This window comes from Pongo abelii, chromosome 10 (assembly GCF_028885655.2).
Source record: "Pongo abelii isolate AG06213 chromosome 10, NHGRI_mPonAbe1-v2.0_pri, whole genome shotgun sequence".
Classification (NCBI taxonomy): Eukaryota; Metazoa; Chordata; class Mammalia; order Primates; family Hominidae; genus Pongo; species Pongo abelii.
Window position 1 is genome coordinate 35,645,600 of NC_071995.2, and position 26,745 is coordinate 35,672,344.

Consider the following 26,745-nt stretch of genomic DNA (forward strand, 5'->3'; position numbering starts at 1 on the left):
GACAAATGGGATCTAACTAAACTAAAGAGCTTCTGCATTGCAAAAGAAGCTACCATCAGAGTGAACAGGCAACTTACAAAATAGGAGAAAATTTTCGCAAACTACTCATCTGACAAAGGGCTAATATCCAGAATCTACAATGAACTCAAAAATTTGACAAGAAAAAACAAACAGCCCCATCAAAAAGTGGACATGAACAGACACTTCTCAAAGAAGACATTTGCGCAGCCAAAAAACACATGAAAAAATGCTCACAATCACTGGCCATCAGAGAAATGCAAATCAAAACCACAATGAGATTCCATCTCTCACCAATTAGAATGGCAATCATTAAAAAGTCAGGAAACAAACAGGTGCTGGAGAGGATGTGGAGAAATAGGAACACTTTTACACTGTTGGTGGGACTGTAAACTAGTTCAACCATTGTGGAAGTCAGTGTGGCGTTTCCTCAGGGTTCTAGAACTAGAAGTTCCACTTGACCCAGCCATCCCATTACTGGGTATATACCCAAAGGACTATAAATCATGTTGCTATAAAGACACATGCACACGCATGCTTATTGTGTCACTATTCACAATAGCAAAGTCTTGGAACCAACACAAATGTCCGACAGTGATAGACTGGATTACGAATATGTGGCACACATACACCATGGAATACTATGCAGCCATAAAAAACGATGAGTTCATGTTCTTTGTAGGGACATGGATGAAATTGGAAATCATCATTCTCAGTAAACTATCATCATCATTCTCAGTAAACTATCATCATCATTCTCAGTAAACTATCGCAAAAACAAAAAACAAACACCGCATATTCTCACTCATAGGTGGGAATTGAACAATGAGAATACACGGACACAGGAAGGGGAACATCACACTCTGGGCAATGTTGTGCGGTGGAGGCAGGGGAGAGTGATAGCATTAGGAGATATACCTAATGCTAAATGAGGAGTTAATGGGTGCAGCAAACCATCATGGCACATGTATATATATGTACCTAACCTGCACACTGTACACTTGTACCCTAAAAATTAAAATACAATAATAACAAAATAGAAGAAAAGGAGTGTTTCCAAACTGCTCAATCAAAAGAAAGGTTCATCTCTGTGAGATGAATGCACACATCACAAAGAAGTTTCGCAAAATGCTTCTGTCTAGTTTTTATGTGAAGATATTTCCTTAGCTATAGGCCTCAAAGTGCTCCAAATATCCATTTGTAGAAACTACAGAAAGAGTGTTTTCAAACTGCTCAATGAAAAGAAAGGTTCAACTCTGTGAGTTGAATGCACACATCACAAAGGTGTTTCTGAGAATGCTTCTGTCTGGTTTTTATGTGAAGGTATTCCCTTTTCCATTGTAGGCCTCAAAGATCTACAAATATCCACTTGTATATTCTACAGAAAGTGTGTTTCAACACTGCTCAATCAAAAGAAAGATTCAACTCTGTGAGATGAATGCACAGATCAAAGAAGTTTTCTAGAATGCGTCTGTCTAGTTCTAATGTGAAGATATTTCCTTTTCAACTGTAGGTCTGAACGCACTCCAAATATCCATTTGCAGATACTATAAAAAGAGTGTTTCCAAGCTGCTCAATCAAAATAAAGCTTTAGTTCTGTTAGTCGTATGCACAAATCACATCAAAGTTTCTGAGAATATTTGTCTAATTTTTATGTGAAGATATTCCCTGTTCCACAATAGGCCTCAAAGCTCTCCAAATATCCACTTGCAGATTCTACAAAAAGAGTGTTTCAAAACTTCTCAATGAAAAGGAAGGTTCAAATCTGTGAGACGAATGCACAGATCACAAAGAAATTTTTCAGAATGCTTCTATCTAGTTTTTATGTGAACATATTTCCTTTTCAACTATAGAACTCAAAGCACTCCAAATATTCATTTGCAGATACTACCAAAAGAGTGTTTACAAGCTGCTCAATGAAAATAAAGGTTCAACTCTGTGAGATGAATGCACCCATCACAAAGAAGTTTCTGAGAATGCTTCTGTCTAGTTTTTATGTGAAGAGAATTCCTTTTCAATCATAGGCCTCAAAGAGCTCCAAATATCCACCTGCATATTCTACAAAAAGAGAGTTTCAAAAGTGCTTAATCAAAATACTGGTTCAACCCTGTCAGGTGAATGCACATATCACAAAGAAGTTCCTCAGAATGCTTCTGTCTGCTTTTTGTGTGAAGATATTTTCTTTTCCACCATATACCTTTAAGCGCTGCAAATATCCACTTGCAGATTCTACAAAAAGAGAGTTTCAAAACTGCCCAGTGAAAAAGAAAGGTTCAACTCTGTGAGATGAATGCACACATCACAAATAATTTCTCTGGATGCTTCTGTCTAATTTTTTGTGATGATATTTCCATTTCAGCTTTAGGAATGAAAATGCTGCAAATATCAATTTGCAGACACTAAAAAAAAATTTTTCCAAACTGCTCAGGCAAAAGAAAGTTTCAACTCTGTGAGGTGAATGCACACATCACAAAAAAAGCTTTTGAGAATGCTTTTGTCTGGTTTTTATGTGAAGATATTTCCTTTTCCACGTTAGACCTCAAAGCGCTCCAAACATTCACTTGCAGATACTTCAAAAAGAGTGTTTCAAAATGCTCAATCAAAAGAAAGGTTCAACTGCATGAGATGAATGCACACATCACTAAGAGGTTTCACAGAATGGTTCTATCTAGTTTTTGTGTGAAGATATTTCGTTTTCAACTATAGTCCTCAAAGCGCTCCAAATACGCACTTGCATATAAAACCAAGAGTGTTTCCAAACTGCTCAATCAAAAGAAAGGTTCAACTCTGTGCGTTGAATGCAAACATCACAAAGTATTTTTTGAGAATGCTTCTGTCTAGTTTTTATGTGAAGATATTTACTTTCCCACCATAGTCCTCAAATCACTCCAAATATTCACTTTCAGAATGTATAAAACGTGTTTCCAAACTGCTCAATATTAAGAAAGGTTCAAATCTGTGATATGAATGCAAACATCATGAAGAAGTTTCTCAGAATGCTTCTGTCTATTTTTTACATGAAGATATTTCCTTTTCATTTTTAAGCCTCAAAGGGCTCAAAATATCCAGTTGCAGATACTACAAAAAGAGTGTTTCCAAACTGCTCAATCAAAAGTAATTTTCAACTCTCTGAGTTGAATGCACACATCACAAAGAAACTTCTGAGAATGCTTCTGTCTTGTTTTTATGTGAAGTTATTTCCTTTTACACCATAGGCCTCAGATTGCTCCAAATATCCACTTGCAGATTCTACAAAGAGAGGGTTTCAAAACTGCTCAATCAATAGAGAGATTCAACCCTGTGACATGAATGCACACATCACAAAGAGGTTTCTCAGAATGCTTCTGTTTAGTTTTTATGTGAAGATATTTCCTTTTCAGCTCTAAGCCTGAAAGCACTCCAAATATTCATTGAAGATTCTACAAAAAGAGTGTTTGAAAACTGCTCCATCAATTAAATTTTGTGCTCTGTGAGATGAATGAACACATCACAAATAATTTTCTCGGAATGCAACTGTATAGTTTTTATGTGAAGATATTTCCTTTTCAATGCTACGCCTCAAAGAGCCACAAATATGCATTTGCATATACTACCAAAAGAGTGTTTCCAAACTGCTCAATAAAAAGAAAGGTTCAACTCTGTGAGTTGAATGCACACATCACACAGTAGTTTCTGAGAAAGTTTCAGTCTGGTTTTTTTTGAAGATACTTCCTTTTCCATCTTAGGCCTCAAAGCACTTCAAATAACAATTTGTAGATTTTACAAAAACTGTGTTTCAAAAATCCTCAATCAAAACAAATTTTCAGCACTGTGGGATGAATGCACATATCACAAAGAAGTTTTTCGGAAAGTTTCTGTCTAGTTTTTATGTGAAGATATATCCTTTTCAGCTATAGGCCTCAAAGCGCTCCAAATAATTCTTTGCAGATACGACAAAAACGGTGTTTCCAAACTGCTCAATCAAAAGAAAGGTTCACCTCTGTGAGTTGAATGTGCACATCACAAAGAAGTTTCTGAGAATGATTCTGTCTTGTTTTTATGTGAAGGTATTTTCTTTTCCACCATAGGCCTCAAAGCACTACAAATTTCCAATTGCAGTTTCTACAAAAATGTGTTTCAGAACTCCTCAATCAAAAGAAAGTTTCAACCCTGTGAGATGAATGCACACATCACAAAGAAGTTTCCCAGAAAGTTTCTGTCCGTTTTTTATGTGAAGATAATTCCTTTTCAGCTTTAGGCCTGAAAGTGCTCCAAATATCCATTTCTAGATACTGCAAAAGGAGTTTTTCCAAACTGCTCAAACAAAAGAATGTTTCAACTCTTTGAATTGAATGCACATATAACAAAGAAGTTTCTGAGAATGCTTCTGTCTAGGTTTTATGTGAAGATATTTCCTTATCCACTATAGGACTCAAAGCTTTGCAAATATCCACTTGCGGATCCTACAAAAAGAGGGTTTGAAAACAGCTCTATCAATAAATAGGTTCAACTCTGTGAGTTGAATGCACGCATCACAAAGAAGTTTCTCCGAATACTTCTGTGTAGTTTTTATGTGAAGATATTTCCTATTCCACCATAGGCCTCAAAGGGCTCCAAATATCCACTTTCAATTTCTACAAAAAGAGTGTTTCCAAACTGCTCAATCAAAATAAATATTCAACTCGGTGAGATAAATGCACACATCTTAAAAAGTTTCTCAGAATGCTTCTGTGTAGTTTTTATGTAAAGGTATTTCCTTTTGCACAATAGGCTTCAAAGCCCTCCAAATATCCACATGCAGATACTACGAAAAGAGTGCTTCCAAACTACTCAATCAAAAGAAAGTTTCAACACTGTGAGATGAAAGCAAACATCACAAAGAAGTTTCTCAGTAAGCTTCTGTGTAGTATTCATGTGAAGATATTTCTTTTTCCACTGTAGTTCACACAAGGCTCAAAATATCCGCTTGCAGATTCTACAAAAACAGTGTTTCAGAACTGCTCTATCAAAAGAAAGGCTCAAGTCTGTGAATTGAATGAACAGATCACAAAGAATTTTCTCAGAATTCTTCTGTCTGGATTTTGTGTGAACATATTTCCTTTTCAACTATTGGCCTCAAACTGCTCCAAATATGCATTTGCAGATACTACCAAAAGAGTGTTTCCAAACTGCTCATTCAAAACAATGTTTCAACTCTGTGATTTGAATGCACGCATGAAAAAGTAGTTTCTGAGAATGCTTCTGTCTAGTTTTTATGTGAATATATTTCCTTTTCCAACATAGGCCTCAAATAACCACTTTCAGATTCCACAAAAATTGTGATTTAAAAATCCTCAATAAATATAATCATAACAAATAAATAAATAAATAAATGAAATTTTTCAACTCTGTGAGATTAATACACACCTCACAAAGAAGTTTCTCAGAATGCTTCTGTCTAGTTTTTATGTGAAGATATTTCCTTTTCAACTATAGGCGTCAAAGCGCTCCAAATATCCCTTTGCAGAAGCTACAAAAAGCTTGTTTCAAAACTGCTCAATCAAAACAAAGGTTCAACTTTGTGAGATGAATGCACACATCACAAAGAAGTTTCTCCAAATGCTTCTGTCTAGTTTTTGCATGAAGATATTTCCTTTTCAGTTTCAGGCCACTAAGTGCTCCAAATATCCATTTGCAGATACTACAAAAAGATTGTTTCCAAACTGCTCAATCAAAAGAATTTTTCAACTCTGTGAGTTGAATGCCCACATCACAAAGAAGTTTCTGAGAACACTTCTGTGTAGCTTTCATGTGAAGATATTTCCTTTTCCACCATAGGAATCAAAGCACTCCAAATATCCACTTGCAGATTCTAAAAAAGAGTGTTTCAAAACTGCTCAATCAAAAGAAAGGTTCGACTCTGTGAGATGAAGGCACACATCAGAAGGAAGTCTCTCAGAATTCTTCTGTCTAGTTTTTCATTGAAGATTTTTTTTTTTCAGCTTTAGGCCACAAAGTGCTCCAATCAGCCACTTGCAAATTCTACAAAAAGAGTGTTTCCAAACTGCTCTATCAAAAGTTTGGTTCAACTCTGTGAGTTGAATGCAGACATCACAAAGAAGTTTCCCTGAAAGCTTCTGTGTATTTTTTTTGTGAAGATGTTTTCTCTTTATAGGCCTCAAAGCGCTCTAAATATCCAATTGCAGATTCTGCAAAAAGAGTGATTCAAAACTGCTCACTCTAAAGAAAGGTTCAAATCTCTGAGATGAATGCACACATCACAAACAAGTTTCTCAGAATGCTTCTGTGTAGTTTTTATGCGAAGATATTTCTTTTTCCACAATAGACCTCTAAGCGCTCCAACTATCCACTTGCAGATTCTACAAAAAGAGAGTTTCAAACTACTCTATCAAAAGATAGGTTCAACTCTGGGAAATGAATGCACACATGACAAAGACGTTTCTCAGAATGCTTCTGGTACTTTTTATGGGAAGATATTTCCCATTCCAAATAGTTTCCAAAGGGCTCCAAATATCCACTTGCAGATACTACAAAAAGAGAGATTCAAAACTGCTCAATCAATAGATAGGCCCCACTTCGTGAGTTGTATGCACAAATCACAAAGAAGTTGCTCGGAATGATTCTGTTTAGTTTTTATGTGATGATATTTTCTTTTCCACCATCGGCCACGAAGACTCCAAATATCCAGTTGCCGATTCTACAAAAGGAGAGTTTCATAACTACTCTATCAAAAGACAGGTTCACCTCCGTAAGATGAATGCACACGTCACGATGAAGTTTCTCAGAATGCTCTGTGTGGTTTTTATGTGAAGATATTTCCTTTTCCACGGTAGGCCACAAAGGACTCCATATATCCACTTGCAGGTTCTCCAAAAAGAGAGTTTCAAAACTGTTCTATCAAAAGATAGGTTAAACTCTGTGAGTTCAATGCATATATCTCAAAGAAGTTTCAAAGTAGGCTTTTGTGTAGTTTTTATGTGAAGATATTTCCTTTTCCACACTTGGCCTCAAAGCACGCCAAATATCCACTTGTAGATTCTACAAAAACTGTGTTTACAAACTGCTCAATCAAAAGAAAGCTTCAACTCTGTGGGATGAATGCACACATCACAAAGAAGTTTGTAAGAATGCTTCTCTGTAGTTTTTATGTGAAGATATTTCCTTTTCCACAATAGAACTCAAATACTTCAAATATCCACTTGCAGATTCTACCAAAAGAGAGATTCAAAACTGCTCAATCATAAGATAGATTCAACTCTGTGAGTTGAATGCACACATCACAAGGGAGTTTCTTAAAATTCTTCTGTGTACTTTTTATGTGAAGCTATTTCCTTTTCCACCATAGGCCTCAACATGCTCCAAATATCTACTTGGAGATTGTACAAATAGCATGTTTCCAAACTGCTCAATCATTAGAAAATTTCAAATCTGTTTGTTGAATGCACACATCACAAAAAGCTTTCTGAGAATGCTTCTGTGAAAATATTTCCTTTTCCACAATAGGCCTCAAAGTGCTCCTAATATCAACTTGCAGATTCTATAAAAAAGGTGTTTCAAAACTGCTCTATGAAAAGAAAGTTTCAACTCTTTGAGATGAATGAACCTATCACAAAGAATTTTCTCAGAATGCTTCTCTGTAGTTTCCATGTGAAGATATTTCCTTTTCAATCTAAGGCTGCAAAGGGCTCCAAGTATACACTTGCAGATACTACAAAAAGAGAGTTTCAAAACTGCTTAATCCAAACAAAGGTGCAACTCTGAGAGTTGAATACATACATCACAAACAAGTTTCTCAGAATGCTTCTATGTATTTTTTATGAGAAGATATTTCCTTTCCCAAAATATGCCTCAAAGCGCTCCAAATATCTACTTGCATCTACAAAAAGAGTGTTTCCAAACTGCTCCATCAAAAGAAATGTTCAACCCTTTGACATGAATGCACACATCACAAAGAAGTTTCTCAGTATGCTTCTGTGTAGTTTTTATGGGAAGATATTTCCTTTTCCGCAATGTGCTACAAAGTGTTTCAAATAACCACTTGCAGATTCTACAAAAAGAGTGTTTCAAACTGCTCAATCAAAAGAAAGTTTCAACACTGTGAAATGAATGCACACATCACAAATAAGTTTCTGAGAATGATTCTGTGTAGTTTTTATGTGAAAATATTTCCTTTTCCAAAATAGGCCACAAAGGGATACAAATATTGACTTGCAGATACTACAAAAATAGTGTTTCAAAACTGCTCAATCAAAAGAAAGTTTCAACACTGTGAAATGAATACACACATCACAAATAAGTTTCTGAGAATGATTCTGTGTAGTTTTTATGTGAAAATATTTCCTTTTCCAAAATAGGCCACAAAGGGATACAAATATTGACTTGCAGATTCTACAAAAATAGAGATTCAAAACTTCTGTCAAAAAGATAGGTTCAACTCTGTGAGTTCAATGCACACATCAAAAAGAAGTTTCTCAGAATGTTTCTTTGTAGTTTTTATATGAAGATATTCCGCATTACTTCATAGGCCTCAGTCAGCTTCAAATATCCACATGCAGATTCTACGAAAAGGTTGTTTCCAAACTTCCCAATCAAAAGAAAGGTTTAACACTGTGAGATGAATGCTCATATCACTAAGAAGTTTCTCAGAGTGCTTCTGTGTAGTTTTTATGTGAAAATATTTCCTTTTCGACAATAGGTCCCAAAGCGCTCCAAGTATCCACATGCAGATTCTACAAAAACAGTGTTTCCAAACTGATCAATCAAAAGAAAGGTTCAACTCCGTGAGATGAATGCACACATAAAAAAGAAGTTTCCCAGAATGCTTCTGGGTACGTTTTATTGGAAGATATTTGCTTTTCCACAATAGGCCACAAAGCGTTCCAAATATCCACTTGCAGATTCCAAAAAAGTGAGTTTCAAAATTGCTTTATCAAGATATATTCAACTCTGTGAGTTGAATGCACAGATCAAAAAGAAATTTCTCACAATGCTTCTGTGTAGTTTTTATGTGGAGATATTTCTTTTTCCACCTTAGGCCTCAAAGCACTTCAAACATCTACCTGCAGATTCTACAAAAGACTGTTTCAAAACTGCTCAATCAAAAGAAAGTTTCAAATCTGTGAGATGAATGCACACATCACAAAGAAGTTTCTCAGAATGCTTCTGGCTAGTTTTAATGGGAAGATATTTCCTTTTCCAAAACAGGCCTCAAAGCACTCAAATATCCATTTGCAGACTCTACAAAAAGAGTGTTTCAAAAATGCTCAATCAAAAAAAGTTTCAACTCTTTTAGGTGAAAGCCCACATCACAAAGAAGTTTCTCAGAATACTCTGTAGTTTTTGTGTGAAGACATTTCCTTTTCCACCAAATGCGGCAAAGTGAATTTTGTAGAATCCACTGGCAGATTCTACAAAAAGAGAGTTTCAAAACTGCTTAATCAAAAGATAGGATCAACCCTGTGAGTTTAATGAACAAACCCAAAGAATTTTTTCAGAATGCTTCTGTGTAGTTTTTATATGAAGATATTTCCTTTTCCACCTATGGATTCAAAGCCCTGCAGATATCCTCTTCCAGATTCTACAAAAAGTGTGTTTCAAAACTGCTCAATGAGAAGAAGTTTTCAAATCTGTGAGATGAATGCACACATCACAAAGAAGTTTCTCAGAATGCTTCTGTCTAGTTTTTATGTGAACATATTACCTTTTCCACCATATTTCTCAAACCTCTCCAAATATCCATTTGCAGATACCGCGGAAACACTTGTTTGCAAACTGCGCAATCAGAAGAAAAGTTCAACACTGTGATTTCAATGCACACAACAGAACTAAGTTTCTCAGAATGATTCTTTGAAATTTTTATTTGAAATTTTTATTTGAAGATATTTACTTTTCCACAATAGGCCTCCAAGCGCTCCAAATATGCACTGGCAGACTCTCCAAAAAGAGTGTTTCTAAACTGATGAATCAAAAGAAATGTTCACCTCTGTGAGAAGAATGCACACATTATGAAGGACTTACACAGAAGGCTTCAGTGTAGTTTTTCTGTGAAGATATTTCCTTTTGAACTATAGGCTGCAAAGGGCTGCAAATATCCACTTGTAGATCCTAGAAAAGCAGAGATTCAATTCTGCTCAATCACAAGATAGTGTGAACTCTGTGATGTGAATGTGCACATCACAACGAAGTTTCTCAGAATGCTTCTGTGTAGTTTTTATGTGAAGATATTACCTTTTCCACTATGGGCCTCAAAGCTCTCAAAATATCCACTTTCAGATCCTACAGAAAGAGTGTTTCAAAACTGCTCAATCAACAAATAATTTGAACTCTGTGAGATGAATCCACACATCACAAAGAACTTTCTCAGAATGCTTCTGTGTAGTTTTTATGGGAAGATATTTCCTTAACCACCGTTGGATGCAAAGGGCTCTAAACATCCACTTGCAAATTCTACAAAAAGAGAATCTCAAACTGCTCAATCAAAAGATAGGTTCAAGACTTTGTGTTGAATGCACATATCACAAAGAAAGTTCTCAGAATGCTTCTGTGTAGTTTTTATATGAAGATAAATCCTTTTCCATCATAGGCCCCAAAGCGCTCCAAATATCCATTTGCAGATTCTACAAAAAGAGGGTTTGCAAACTTCTCACTCAAAAGAAAGAAGTTTCAAATCTGTGAGAGGAATGCTCATCCCAAAGATGTTTCTCAGAATGCTTCTGTGCAGTTTTTATGTGACGATATTCCCTTTTCCACAATAGGCCTCAAAGCCCTCCTAATATCCACTTGCAGATTCTACAAAAATAGTGTTTGAAAACTGCCCAATCAAAAGAAAGTTTCAACACTGTGAGATTAATGCACACAACACAAAAGAGTTTCTCAGAAAGCTTTTGTGTAGTTTTTATGAGAAGATATTTCCTTTTCAACCATAGGCCTCAAAATGCTCCAAATATCCAATTGGAGATTCTACAGAAAGGGTGTTTCCAAACCTCTCAATCAAAAGAAAGGTTAAACTCTGTGAGATGAATGCAACCATCACAAAAAAGTTTCTCAGTATCCTTCTGTGTAGTTTTTATGTGAAGATATTTCCCTTTCCACAATAGACTTCGAAGCACTACAATATCCACTTACAGATTCTGCAAAGTGGGTGTATCCAAACTACTCAATCAAAACAAAGGTGCAATTCTGTGAGATGAAGGCAAACATCAAAAAGAAGTTTCTCAGAATGCTTCTGTGTAGTTTTTATGTAAAGATATTTCCTTTTCCAACATAGGCCTCAAAGCGCTCCAAATATCCTCTTGCAGATGATACAAAAAAAGAGTTTCCAAACAGCTCAATCAACGGAAAGTTCAACTCTGCGAGATGAATGCACACATCACAAAGAAGTTTCTCAGAATGCTTCTGTGTAGTTTTTATGTGAAGATATTTCCTTTTCCACCATTGGTCACAAAGGGCTCCAAATATCCACTTGCAGACTCTACAAAAAGAGAATTTCATAACTGATCTATCAAAAGCTAGGTGCAACTTGGTGAGTTGAATGCACACTTCACAAGGAAGTTTCTCAGAATGCTTCTGTGCAGTTTTTATGTGAAAAAATTTCCTTTTCCACAATAGGTCTCACAGCGTTCAAATTATCCACCTGCAGAGTCTACAAAAAGAGTGTTTCAAAACTGCTGAATCAAAAGAAATATTCCACTCTGTTAGGTGAATGCACACATCGCAAAGAAGTTTTTCAGAAACATTCTGATTAATTTTTATGTGAAGATATTTCCTTTTCCACAATAGGTCTGAAAGCGCTCCAAATATCCACTTGCAGATTCTACAAAAAGACAGTTTCAAAGCTACTCAAACAAAAGAAACGTTCACCTCTGTGAGATGAATGCACTCATCACAAGATGTTTCTCAGAAAGCTTCTGTGGAGTTTTTATGTGAAGATATTTCCTTTTCCACCGTAGGTCTCAAAGCGTCCCATATATCCACTTGTGGATTCCACAAAAAGAGTCTTTCAAAAATGCTGAATCAAAAGAGTGATTTAACTCTGTGGGATCAATGTACACATCACAAAAAAGTTTCTCAGAATGCTTCTGTCTAGTTCTTATTTAAAGATATTTCTGTCTCCACCTTAGTCCTCAAATCACTCCAAATATCCGCTTGCGGATGCTGCAAAAAGAATATTTCAAAACTGCTCAATTAAAAGAAAGATTAAAGTCTTTGAGATGAATACACACATCAAAAAGTACTTTCTCAGAATGCTTCTGTCTTGTTTTTACGTGAAGTTATTTCCTTTTGCACTATAGGCCACAAACCGCTGGTAATATGCACGTGCAGGTTCTCAGAAAGACTGTTTGAAAACTACTCAACCAACAGAAAGTTCTCCTCGTGAATTGAATGTATACTTCACAAAGTAGTTTCTCAGAATACTTCTGTCTTGTTTTTATGTGAAGGTATTTCCATTTTCACCATATGCCTCAAACCTCTCCAAATATCAATTTGCAGATTCTACAAAAAGACTGTTTCCAAACTGCTCAATCAAAAGAAAAGTTCAACCCTGTCAATTGAATGCAAACATCACAAAGTAGTTTCTCAGAATGCTTCTGTGTAGTTTTTATGTGAAGATATTTCCTTTTCCACCATTGGCCTCAAAGCGCTCCACTTATCCACTTGTAGATTCTACAAAAAGAGTGCTTCAAATCTGCTTAATCAAAAGAAAGATTCAACTAGGTGAGATGAATGTACACATCATAAAGAAGTTTCTATGAATGTTTCTGTCTAATTTTTACGTGAAGATATTTCCTTTTCCACCATGGGCCACAAGGGATTGCAAATATTCACGTGCAGATTACACAAACAGAGTGTTTCAAAACTGCTCAAACAAAAGAAAGGTTCAACTCTATCACTTCAATGCACACTTCACTAAGAAGTTTCTCAGAATGCTTCAGTGTATTTTTTACCTGAAGATATTTCCTTTTCCACCATAGGCCTCAAACCTGTCGAAATATCCGTTTGCAGACACCACAAAAACACTGTTTCCAATCTGCACAATCAAAAGAAATTTTCATATCGGTGAGTTAAATGCACACATCACAAAGAAGTTTCTCAGAATGCTTCTGTGTATTTTTTATCTGAAGATACTTCTTTTTCCACAATAGGCCTCAAAGAGCTCAAAATATAGACATTCAGATTCTACAAAAAGTGTGTTTCCAAACTGCTCAGTCAAAAGAAAAGTTCAACTCTGTGAGATGAATGCACACATCACAAGGTAGTTTCTCAGAATCTTTCTGTCTAGTTTTTATGTGAAGGTATATCATTTTCCACCATGGGCATCAAAGCGCTCAAAATATCCACTATCAGATTCTACAAAAAGTGTTTCAAAACTGCTCAATGAAAAGAAAGTTTCAACTCTTTGAACGAATGCACAGATCACAAAGAAGTTTCTCTGAATGCTTCTGTCCAGTTTTTATTTGAAGATATTTCCTTTTTCACCAGAGGCCTCAAAGCTCTCCAAATACCCACTTGCAGATTTTACGAAAAGAGGTTTTCAAATTGCTCAATAAAAAGAAATGTTCAACTCTGTGAATTGAATGCACACATCAAAAAGAAGTTTCTCAGAATAGTTCTGTCTAGTTTTTAAGTGAAGATATTTCCTTTTCCACAATAGGCCACAAAGTCCTCCAAATATCCACTTGCAGAATCTACAAAAAGAGTGTTTCAAAACTGCTCAATCAAAGGAAATGTTCAACTCTGTGAGTTGAATGCACACATCACAAAAAGTTTCTCAGAATGCTTCTTCACAGTTTCTATGTGAATAAATTTCCTTTCCACCATAGGCCACAAAGGGCTCCAAATATACTCTTGCGGGTTCTATAAAAAGGGAGTTTCAAAACAGCTCAATCAAAAATTAGGTTCAAGTCTGTGAGTTGAACGCACACTTCTTAAAGAAGTTTCTCAGAATGATTCTGTGTAGTTTTTATGTGAAGATTTTTCCTTTTCCACCATAGGTCTCAAATCTCTCAAATTATCCATTTGCAGATATTAGTGTTTCAAAAATGCTCAATCAAAAGAAAGGTTTAACTGTGTGACATGAATTCACACATCACAAAGAATTTTCTCAGAATGCTTCTGTATAGTTTTTATGTGAAGGTATTTCTTTTCCACCATAGGCAGCAAAGGGCTCCAAATATCCATGTGGAGATTCTACAAACAGAGAGTTTCTAAACTGCTTTAATAAAAGACAGCTTCAACTCCGGGAGTTGAATGCACAGAAGACATAGAAGTTTCTCAGAATCCTTCTGTGTAGTTTTTATGTGAAGATATTTCCTTTTCCACCATAGGCCACAAAGGGCTGAAAATATCCACTTCCAGATTCTACAAAAAGAGAGTTTCAAAACTTCTATATCAAAAGATACTTTCAACTCTGTGAGTTGAATGCACACATCACAAAGTAGTTTCTCAGCATTCTCCTGTGTAGTTTTTATATGAAGAAATTTCCTTTTCCACTATAGGCCTCAAAGTGCTCCTAATATCCACTAGCAGATTCTGCAAAGAGTGTTTCAAAACTGCTTAATCAAAAGAATGTTTCCAATCTGTGACATGAATGCACACATCACAAAGAAGTTTTTCAGAATGATTCTGGACAGTTTTTCTGTAAAGATAGTTCCTTTTCCACAACAGGCCTGACAGCGCTTGAAATAGACACTTGCAGATTCTACAAAAACAGTGCTTCCAAACTGCTCAATCAAAAGCAAGGTTCAACACTGTGAGATGAATGCACACACAACAAAGAAGTTTCTGAGAATTATTCTATGTAGATTTTATGTGGAGATATTTCCTTTTCCACAATAGGCCTCAAAGCACTCCAAATATCCGCTTGCAGATTCTACAAAAAGAGTGTTTCCAAACTGCTCAATCAAATGAAAGCTTCAACTCTGTGAGATGAATTCACACAACACAAAGAAGTTTCTCACAATGTTCCTGTGTAGTTTTTATGGGTAGATATTTCCATTTCAACCATAGGCCTAAAAAGTTCAAAATATCCACTTGTAGATTCTAGAAAAAGAGAGATTCAACGCTGCTCTATCAAAAGATAGATTCAACTCTGTGAGTTGAATGCGCACATCAGAAAGTAGTTGCTCAGCATGCTTCTGTGTAGTTTTTAAGGGAAGATATTCCCTTTTCCACCATAGACCACAGAGTGCTCCAAATATCCACTAGAAGATTCTAAAAAACAGTGTTTCCAAACTGCCTTATCAAAAGAAAGCCTCAATTGTGTGAGATGAATGCACACATCACAAAGAAGTTTCTCAGAATGCTTCTGTGTACTTTTTTTGGTGAAGATATTTCCTTTTCCACAATAGGCCACAAAGCGCTCCAAATATCCAATTGCAGATCTTACAAAAAGAGATTTTCAAAACTGTTCCATCAAATGAAAGTTCAACTCTGTGAGACAAATGCACACATCACAAAGAAGCTTCTGAGAATACTTCTGTGTAGTTTTTATTTGAAGATATTTCCATTTCCAACATTGACCACAGAGGGCTCAAATTATTCACTTGCACCTTCTACAAAAGAGAGTTTCAGAAGTGCTCTATCAAAAGCCATGTTCAACTTTGTTAGTTGAATGTACACACCCCAAAGAATTTTCTCAGAAAGCTTTTCACTAGTTTAGTTGTTAATATATGTCCTTATCCACCCTAGTCCCCAAAGCACTCCAAATATCCAATTGCAGATTCTACAAAAAGAGAGATTCTAAACTACTCAATCAAAGACAGGTTCAAATCTGTGAGATGAATTCACTCATCACAAAGGAGTTTCTCAGAATGCTTCTGTGTAGTTTTTATGTGAGGATATTTCCTTTTCCAAAATAGACCACAAAGGGCTCCAAATATCCACTTACAGATTTTACAAAAAGAGAAATTCAAAACTGCTCTATCGAAAGGAAGGTTCAACCCTATGAGTTGAATGCGCACATCACAAAGGAGTTTCTCAGGATGCTTCTGTGGAGTTTTTAAAGGAAGATATTTCCTTTTCCACAATAGACCTCAAATCGCTCCAAATACCCACTTGGAGATAATACAAAAAGAGTGCTTCAAAACTGCTCTATCAAAAGAAAGGTTCAACCCTGTGAGATGAATGCACAGATCACAAAGAAATTTAGCAGAATGCTTCTGTGTAGTTTTTATGTGAAGATATTACCTTTTCCACATTAGGCCGCAAAGGGCTCAAATTATCCACTTGCAGATTCCACAAAAAGAGTATTTCAAAACTGCTCAATCAAATGAAAGTTTCATCTCTGTGAGATGAATGCAGACATCAAAAAGAAGCTTTTCAGAATGCTTCTGTGTAGTTTTTATCGGGAGATATTTCCTTTTCCACATAAGGCCACACAGGACTGCAAATATCAAGTTGCAGATTCTACAAAAAGAGGGTTTCCAAACTGCTCAATCAAAAGAAATTTGCAACGCTGTGAGATAAATGCACATATCACAAATAGTTTCTGAGAATGCTTCTGTGTAGATTTTTGTGAAGATATTTCCTTTTAGACAATAGACCTCAGTGTGCTCAAAATATCCACTTGCAGATTCTACAAAAAGAGTGTTTCAAAACTGCTCCATGAAGTAAAATGTTCAATTCTGTGAGATGAATGCACACATCACAATGAAGTTTCTCAGAATGCGTCTGTGAAATTTATATGAGAAGATACTTCCTTTTCCACCAAAGGCAACAAGGGGCTCCTAATATCCAATTGCAGATCCTATAAAAAGAGAGTTTGAAAACTGCTTTATCAAAAGATAAGTTCAACTCTGTGAGACGAATGCACACATCACAATGAAGTTCCTCAGAATGCTTCTGTGTAATTTTTAGGTGAAGATACTTCCTTTTCAACGGTAGGCCTCAAAGCACTCCAAATATTCTCTTGCAGATTCTACATAAGAGTGTTTCCAAACTGCTCAATCAAAAGAAAAGTACAACTCTGTGAGAAGAATGCACACATCACAAAGAAGCTTCTGAGAATGCTTCTTTGTAGTTTTTATGTGAAGAGATTTCCTTTCCCACAATAGGAATCAAAGCGCTTCAAATATCCACTTGCAGATTCTATAAAAAGAGAGTTTCAAAACTGCTTAATCAAACAGAAGGTTCAACTCTGTGAGATGAATGCACACATCACAAAGAAGTTACTCAGAATGCTTCTGTGTAGTTTTTATGGGAAGATATTTCCAATTCCACTATGGGCCACAAATCTCTCAAAACATCCACTTGCACATTCCACAAAAAGAGAATTTCAAAATTGCTCTATCAAAAGACAGGTACAACTCTGTAAGTTGAATGCACAGATCACAAAGAAGTTTCTCAGAATGCTTCTAAGTAATTTTAATCTTAAGCTACTTCCTTTTCCACCGTAAGCCTCAAAGTGATCCAATATCCATTTTCAGATTCTACAAAAAGAGTGTTTCAAAACTGCTCAATGAAAAGAAAAGTTCATATCTGTGAGATGAATGCACACATCAAAAAGACGTTTCTCAGGAAGTTTCTGTGTAGTTTTTATGTGAAAATATTTCCTTTTCCAAAATAGGCTGCAAAGGGCTCCAGATATCCACTTGCAGATTCTACAAATGAGAGATTCAAAACTACTCTATCAAAAGATAGGTTCGATTCTGTGATTTGAATGTGCACATCACAAAGAAGTTTCTCAGCATGCTTCTGTGTAGTTTTGAAGTGAAGATATTTCCTTTTCCACCATAGGCCTCAAAGCGCTCCAAATATCCTCTTGCAGATACTACAAAAACAGTGTTCCAAACTGCTCAATCAAATGAAAGGTACAACTCTGTGAGATGCATATACCCTTCAAAAAGAAGTTTCTCAGAATGTTTCTGTGTAGTTTTCATGTGAAGATACCACCTTTTTCACCATAAGCGACAAAGGGCTGCAAATATCCTCTTGCAGATTCTACAAAAAGAGAGTTTCAAAACTGCTCGTACAAAAGATAGGTTCCACTCTGTGAGTTGAATGCGCACATCACAAAGAAGTTTCTGAGAATGGTTCTGTGTAGTTTTTATCTAAAGATATTTCCTTTTCCACCATAGGACTCACAGCACTCCAAATATCAACTTGAAGATTCGACAAAGAGAGTATTTTGGGGCCTATGATGGAAAAGGAAATATCTTCACATAAAAGCTACACAGCAGCATTCAGAGAAACTTCTTTGTGATATGTGCATTCAACTCACAGAGTTGAACCTATCTTTTTTTATAGCAATTTTGAAACTCCCTTTTTGTAGTATCTGCAAGTGGATATTTTGAGCCCTTGGCAGCCTAAGATGGAAAAGGAAATATCTTGATATAAAAACTACACAGAAACATTCCGGGAAACTTCTTTGTGACGTTTGCATTCATCTCACAGAGTTGAACGTTTCTTTTGATTAAGCAGTTTGGAAAAACTCTTTTTGTAGAATCTGCAAGAAGATATTTAAGGGTTTTGAGGCCTATTGTGGAAAAGGAAATATCTTTACAAAACTACACAGAACCATTCTGAGAAACTTCTCTGTGATGTGTGTATTCATCTCCCAGAGTTGAACCTTTCTTTTGATTGAGTAGTTTGGAAACACTCTGTTTGTAGAATCTGCAAGTGGATATTTGGAGCGCTATGCAGCCTATGGTGGAAAAGGAAATTTCTTCACATAAAAACTACACCGAATCATTATGAGAAACTAATTTGTGATGTGTGCATTAATCTCTCACAGTTGAACGTATCTTTTGATAGAGGAATTTTGAAACTCTCATTTTGTAGAAGCTGCAAGTGGATATTTGGTGCCGTTTGCGGCCTATAGTGGAAAAGGAAATATCTTCACATAAAAACCACCCAGAAGAATACTGAGAAGCTTCTTTTTAATGTGTGCATTCAACTCACGAAGTTGAATCTATCTTTTGATAGAGCAGTTTTGAACCTCTCTTTTTGTAGAATCTGCAAGCAGATATTTTTAGCACTTTGCGGCCTATGGTGGAAAAGGAAATATCTTCACATAAAAACCACACAGAAGCATTCTGAGAAATGTCTTGGTGATGTATGCATCCATCACACAGAGTTGAACCTATCTTTTGATTGTGCAATTTGGAAACATTCCTTTTGTGGCATCTTCAAGTGGATATTTGGAATGCTTGGAGGCTTATGGTGGAAAAGGAAATATCTTCATATAAAAAGTATACAGAAGCATAAGGATAAACTTGTTTCTAATGTGGTATTCAACTCACAAAGTTGAACATTTCTTTTGATAGAGAAGTTTTGAGACACTCGTTTTTGTAGAATCTGCAAGTGGATATTTTCATCCCTTTGCAGCCTATGGTGGAAAAGGAAATATCTTCACATCAAAACTACACAGAAGGATTCTGGGAAACTTCTTTGTGATGTGTGCATTCAACTCACAGAGTTGAATCTTTTTTTTGTTTGAGTAGTTTTCAAACACCCTTTTTAGAAAATCTCCAAATGGACACTTGGAGCACTTTGAGGTCTATTGTGGAAAACGAAATATCTTAACATAAAACTACACAGAAGCATTCTGAGAAACTTCTTTGTGATGTGTGCATTCATCTCACATAGTTGATCCTTTGTTTTGATTGAGTGTTTTTGAAACAGTGGATATTTTGAGCACTTTGAGGCCTATGGTGGAAAAGGAAATATCTTCATATCAAAACTACACAGAAGCATTCTGGAAAACTTCTTTGTGATGTGTGCATTCATCTCATGTAGTTGAATCTTTCTTTTGATTGAGTAGTTTGGAAACACTCTTTTCAGAGAATCTGCAAGTGGACATTTGGAGAACTTTGAGGCCTATTGTGGAAAACGAAATATCTTCACAAAAACTACACAGAGGCATTCTGAGAAAATTCTTTGTGTGTGAGCATTCATCTGACAGATTTGAACCATTGTTTTGATTGACCAGTTTTGAAACACTCTTTTGTAGAAACTGCAAGTGGATATTTTGAGTACTTTGAGTCCTACGGTGGAAAAGGAAATATTTTCATATACAAACTACACAGAAACTTTCTGAGATATTTCTTTGTGACGTGGCATTCAACTCACAGGGTTGTACCTTTCTTTTGATTGAGCAGTTTTGAAACACTCGTTTTGTAGGATCTGCAAGTGGATATTTTGAGCACTTTGGGTCCTGCGGTGGAAAAGGAATCATCTTCACATCAAAACTACACAGAATCATTCTGGGAAGCTTCTCTGTGATGTTTGCATTCAACTCACAGAGTTGAAACTATGTTTTGATAGAGCAGTTTGGAACTCTCTTTTTGTAGAATCTGCAAAAGGATATTTTTTGCCCTTTGCTTCCTATGGTGGAAAGAGAAATAACTTCACATCAAAACTACAGAGAAGTATTCTGAGAAACTTCTTTGTGATGTGTGCATTCAACTAACAGAGTTGAACATTTTTTTTGATAGAGCAGTCTTGAAACTCTCCTTTGTAGGATCTGCAAGGGTATATTTTGAGCCCATTGTGGCCTTGGGTGGAAAATTAAATATCTTCACATAAAAACTTCACAGAAGAATTCTGAGGAAACTTTTCTGTGAAGTTTACCTTCATCTTACAGAGTTGAACGTTTCTTTTAACTGAGTAGTTTGGAAACTTTCTTTTTGTAGAATCTGCAAGTAGATATTTGAAGGGTTTTGAGACCTTTTGTGGAAAATGTAATTCTTCTCATAAAAACTACACAGAAGCATTCTGAGAATCTTCTTTATGATATGTGCATTCATCGCACAGAGCTGAAATTTTCTTTTGATTGAGAAGTTTGGAAACCCTCTTTTTGTAGTATCTGCAAGTGGATATTTGGAGCACTTTGAGGCCTATTGTGTAAAAGGAATTATCTTCCCATAAAAACTACACAGAAGCATTGTGAGAAACTTCTTTGTGATGTGTGCATTCAACTCTCAGAGTTGAACGCATCTTTTGATAGAGCAGTTTTGAAACTCTCTTTTTGTGGAATCTGCAATTGGATATTTGGAGCCGTTTACCGCCTATGGTGGAAAAGGAAGTATCTTCACATAAAACCCATACAGAAGCATTCTGAGAAACTTCTTTGTGATGTGTGCATTCATCACACAGAGTTTAACCTTTCTTTTGAATTGAACAGTTTCAAAACACTCTTTTTGTAGAATCTGCAAGTGGATATTTGGAGCTCTTTGAGTCTTATGGTAGAAAAGGAAATATCTTCACAGAAAAACTACCCAGAAGCATTCTGAAAAACTTCTTTGTGATGTGTGCATTCAACTCACAGAGTTGAAAGTTTCATTTTTCAGCAGTTTTGAAATACTCTTTTTATAGAATCTGCAAGTGGATATTTAAAGTGCTTTGAGGCCTATTGGAAAAGGGAAATATCTTCACATAAAAACTACACAGAATAATTTTGGGAAACTTCTTTTTGATGTGTGCATTCATCTCACAGAATTGATCTTTACTTTTGATTGAGCAGTTTTGAAACACTTGTTTTGTAGAATCTGCAAGTGTACATTTGGAGCGCTTTGAGGCTTATGCTGGAAAAGGAAATATCTTCACATCAAAACCACACAGAAGCATTCTGAGAAACTTCTTTGTGATGTGTGCATTCAACCCACAGTGTTGAATCTTTCTTTTCATTGAGCAGCTTTGAAACACTTTTTTTGTAGCATCGGGATGTGGATATTTGGAACACTTTGTGGCGTATGGTGGAAAAGGAAATGTCTTTGCATAAGAACTACAAAGAAGCGTTCTGAGAAACTTCTTAGTGATTGGTGTATTGAACTCACTGAGTTGAACATTTCTTTTGATTGAGCAGTTCTATAACTCTTTTTATCAAATCTACAAGTGGATATTTGAAGAGCTTTGAGGCCTGTTGTGTAAATGGAAGTTTCTCTGAAACTTCTTTGTGCTGTGTGCATTCATCTCACAGAGTGGTACCTTTCTTTTGATAGAGCAGTTGGGAAACACTCTTTTTGTAGAAGTGGATATTTGGAGTTCTTTGAGACTTATTGTGGAAAAGGAAATGTCTTCATATAAAAAATACACTTAAGCATTTTAAGAAACTTCTTTGTGATGTGTGCTTTCATCTCACAGAGTTGAAATTTCTTTTGATTGAGTAGTTTGGAAACAGGTTTTTTGTAGGATCTGCAAGTAGATATTTGTAGCACTTTGAGGATTATTGTGGAAATGGAAATATCTTCACATAAATACTACACAGATGATTTCTGAGAAACTTGCTTGTGATATATGAATCTTCCTTTTGATTGAGCAGTTTTGAAACACTCTTTGTAGAGTCTGCAAGTGGATATTTTGAGTGCTTTGAGGCCTACGGTGAAAAAAATATATATCTTCATATCAAAACTCCACAGAAGCATTCTGAGGAACTTCTTTGTGATGTGCAAATTCAACTCACAGGGTGTCTTCACAGAAAAACTACACAGAAGCATTATGAGAAACTTCTTTTTGATGTGTGCATTCATCTCACAGAGTGGTACCTTTCTTTTGAAAGGTCCATTTCTTTTGAAATGTCCAACAAACAGAGTTGAACATATGTTTCAAAAGAGCAGTTTACAATCTCTGTTTTTGTAGAATCTGCAAGTGGATACTTTGAGCCTTTTGTGGCCTGGGTTGGAAAAGGAAATATCTTCACATCAAAATTACACAGAAGCATTCTGAGAAACATTTTGTGATGAATGCGTTCAACTCAGAGAGCTGAACCTATCTTTTTATAGAACCGTTTTGAAACTCTCTTTTTGTAGAATCTGGAAGTGGATGTTTTGAGCCTTTTGAGGCCTATGGTCAAAGAGAAATATCTTCAAAACGACACAGAAGCATTCTCAGAAACTTCTTTGTGATGAGTGCATTCAACTCACAGTGTTGAATCTTTCTTTTGATTGAGCAGCTTTGAAACACTCTTTTTGTAGCATCGGCATATGGATATTTGGAGCACTTTGGGGCGCATGGTGGAAAAGGAAATATCTTTACATAAAACCTACACATCAAAATTACAAAGAAATGTTCTGAGAAACTACTTTGAGATGTGTGCATTCATCTCACAGACTTGAAATTTTCTTCTGATAGAGCAGTTTTGTTACTCTCTTTTTGTAGAATCTGCAAGTGGCTATCAGGAGCGCTTTGAGGACTATGTTGGATAAAGAAATATATTCACATCAAAACTACACAGAAGCATTCTGAAATACTTCTTTGTGATGTATGCATTCAATTCACAGAGTTGAACGGATCTTTTGATAGAACAGTTTTGAAACACTCGTTTTGTAGAATCTGCAAGTGGATATTTTGAGCCCTTTGTAGTCTATGGTGGATAAGGAAATATCTTCACATAAAACCTACACAGAAGAATTCTGAGAATCTTCTTTGTGATGTGTGCATTCACCACACAGGGTTGAATATTTCTTTTGATTGAGCAGTTTGGAAATACTCTTTATGTGGAATCTGCAAGTGGATGTTTGTAGCTCTTTGAGGCCTATGGTGGAAAAGGAAATATCTTCACAGACAAACTACACAGAAGCATTCTGAGAAACTTCTTTGTGATGTGCGAACTCAACTCACAGGGTACTGCCTATCATTTGATAGAGCAGTTTTGAAACTCTCTTTTTGTAGAATCTGCAAGTGAATACTTGAGACCTTTGCAGCCTATGGTGGAAAAGGGAATATCTTCACATTAAAACTACACATAAGCATTCTGAGAGGCTTTTCTGTGATGTGTGCATTCATCTCAGAGAGCTGAAACTTTCTTTTGATTCAGCAGCTTTGAAACACTCTTTTTGTAGCATCTGCATATTTATATTAGGAGGAATTTGAGGCCTATGGTGGAAAAGGAAATATCTTCACATAAAAACTACATAGAAGCATTCTCAGAAACTTCTCTGTGATGTGTGCATTCATGTCACAGAGTGGTACGTTTCTTTTGATAGAGCAATTTGGAAACACTCTTTTTGTAGAAACTGCAAGTGGATATTTAGAGAGCTTTGAGGCCTATTGTGGAAAAGGAAATATCTTCACATGAACACTACACAGAAGTATTCAGAGAAACTACTTTGTAATGTATGAATTCACGTCACAGAGTTGAACCTTACTTTTGATTGAGCAGTTTTGAAACTCTTCTTTTGTAGAATGTGCAAGTGAATATTTGGAGCGTTTAGAGGCCTATTGTGGAAAATGAACTATCTTCACATAAAAACTACACAGAAGAGTTCTGAGACACTACTTTGTGATGTATGCATTAATCACACATAGTTGAACCTTACTTTTGATTCAGCAGTTTGAAACACTCGTTTGTAGAATCTGCAAGTCGATATTGGGAGCGCTTTGAGGCCTGTGCTGGAAAAGGAAATAACTTCACAACAAAACTACACAGAAGGATTCTGGGAAACTACTTTGTGAAGTGTGCATTCAACTCACTGAGTTGAACGTATCTTTTGTTAGTGTAGTTTTGAAACTTTATTTTTGTAGAATCTGCAAATGGATATTTTGAGCCCTGTTTGGCCTAGGGTGGAAAAGGAGATATCCTCACATAAAAACTACAAAGAGGCATTCTGAGAAACGTCTTTGGGATGTGTGCATTCACCTCACAGTGTTGAACCTTTCTTTTGATTGAACAGTTCTGAAACACTCTTTTTGTGGAATCTGCAAGTGGCTATTTGGAGCACTTTGAGGCCTAGGTTGCAGAAGGAAATATCTTCACGTAAGAACTACATAGAATCGTTGTCAGAAACCTCTTTTTGGTATGTGCATTCAACTCACATGGATGAAACTTTCTTTTGATTGAGCAATTTGAAACACTCTTTTTATAGTATCTACAAGTGGATATTTGAAGCACTTTGAGTCTTATTGTGGAAAAGGAAATATCATCACATAAAAAGTACACAGAAGCATTCTGAGAAACTTCTTTGTGATGTGTGCATGCATCACACAGTGTGGTGCCTTTCTTTTGATAGAGCAGTTTGGAAATGATCTTGTAGAATCTGCAAGTGGGTATTTGGGGTGCTTTGACGCCGTTTGTGGAAAAAGAAATATCTTCACATAAAAACTACACAGAAGCATTCTGAGAAACTTCTTTGTGATGTATGCATTCATCTCACAGAGTTGGACATTAATTTGTATTGAGCAGTTTTGAAAAACTCTTTTTGTAGTATCTGCAAGTGGATATTTGGAGCACTTTGAGGACTTTGGTAGAAAAGGAAATATCTTAACGTAAAAACTACACAGAGGCATTCTTAGAAACTTATTTGTGGTATTTTCATTCAACTCACAGAGTTGAACCTATCCTTTGATAGAGCAGTTTTGAAACTCTCTTTTTGTAGAATCTGCAAGTATATATTTGGAGTGCTTTGAGGACTATGGTGGAAAATAAAATATCTTCACATAAAAACTACACAGAAGCATTCTGAGAAACTTACTTGTGATGTGTGCATTCAACTCTCAGAGTTGAACATATCTTTAGATAGAGCAGTTCTGAAAATCCCTTTTTGTAGAATCAGCAAGGGGATATTTAGAGCCTTTTGCGTCCTATAGTGGGAAAGGAAATAGAAGAAATCTGAGAAACTTTTTTGTGATGTTTGCATTCAACACACAGAGGTGAATCTGTCTTTTGAAAGAACAGTTTTGCAACTCTTCTTTGTAGAACCTTCTAGTTGATATTTGGAGAGCTTTGAGGCCTACAGTGGAAAAGGAATTATATTCACATATAAACTACACAAAAGCATTCTGAGAAACATTTTGTGATGCGTGCATTCAATTCAGAGGGTTGAACGTATCGTTTGTTAGAGCAGTTTTGAAACTCTCTTTTTGTAGAATCTGCAAGTGGATATTTTGAGCCCTTTGCTGCCTATGTTGGAAAAGGAAATATCTTCACATAAAAACTACACAAAAGAATTCTGAGAAGCTTCTTTGTGATGTGTGCATTCAACTCACAGAGTTGAACATATCTTTTGATATTGCAGTTTTGGAACTCTCTTCCTGTAGAATCTTCAAGTGGATATTTGGAGCCGTTTGTGGCATATGGTGGAAAAGGAAATATCTTCACATAGAAACTACCTGGAAGAATTCTGAGAAGCTCCTTTGTGATGTGTGCATTCAGCTCACAGAGTTGAACATATCTTTTGATAGAGCAGTTTTGGAACTCTCTTTTTGTAGAATTTTCAAATGGATATACAGAGCAGTTTGAGACCTATGGTGGAAAACGAAATATCTTCACATAGAAACTACATAGAAGAATTCTGAGAAACTTCTTTGAGATGTATGCACTCATCTCAGATAGTTGAACCTTACTTTTGATTGAACAGTTTGGACACAGTCTTTTCGTAGAATCTGAAAGTTTATATTTGGAGTCCTTTGCGACCTATGGTGTAAAAGGAAATATCTTCAAATGAAAACTACACAGAAGCATTCTGAGTAACTTCTTTCTGATGTGTGCATTCATCTCACAGAGTTGAATCTTTCTTTTGATAGAGTAGTTTGGAAACACTCTTTTCGTAAATTCTGCAATTGGATATTTCGAAAGCTTTCAGGCCCATTGTGGAAAAGGAAATATCTTCACATGAAAACTACACAGAAGCATTCTGAGAAACTTCTTTGTGATATGCACATTCAGTTCAATGAGTTGAGCCTTTCTTTTGATTGAGCAGTTTTGAAACACTCTTTTTGTAGAATCTGCAAGTGGATATTTGGAGCACTTTGAAGGCTACGGTATTTATCTTCACATAAAAACTGTACAGAAGCATTCTCAGAAGCTGTTTTGTA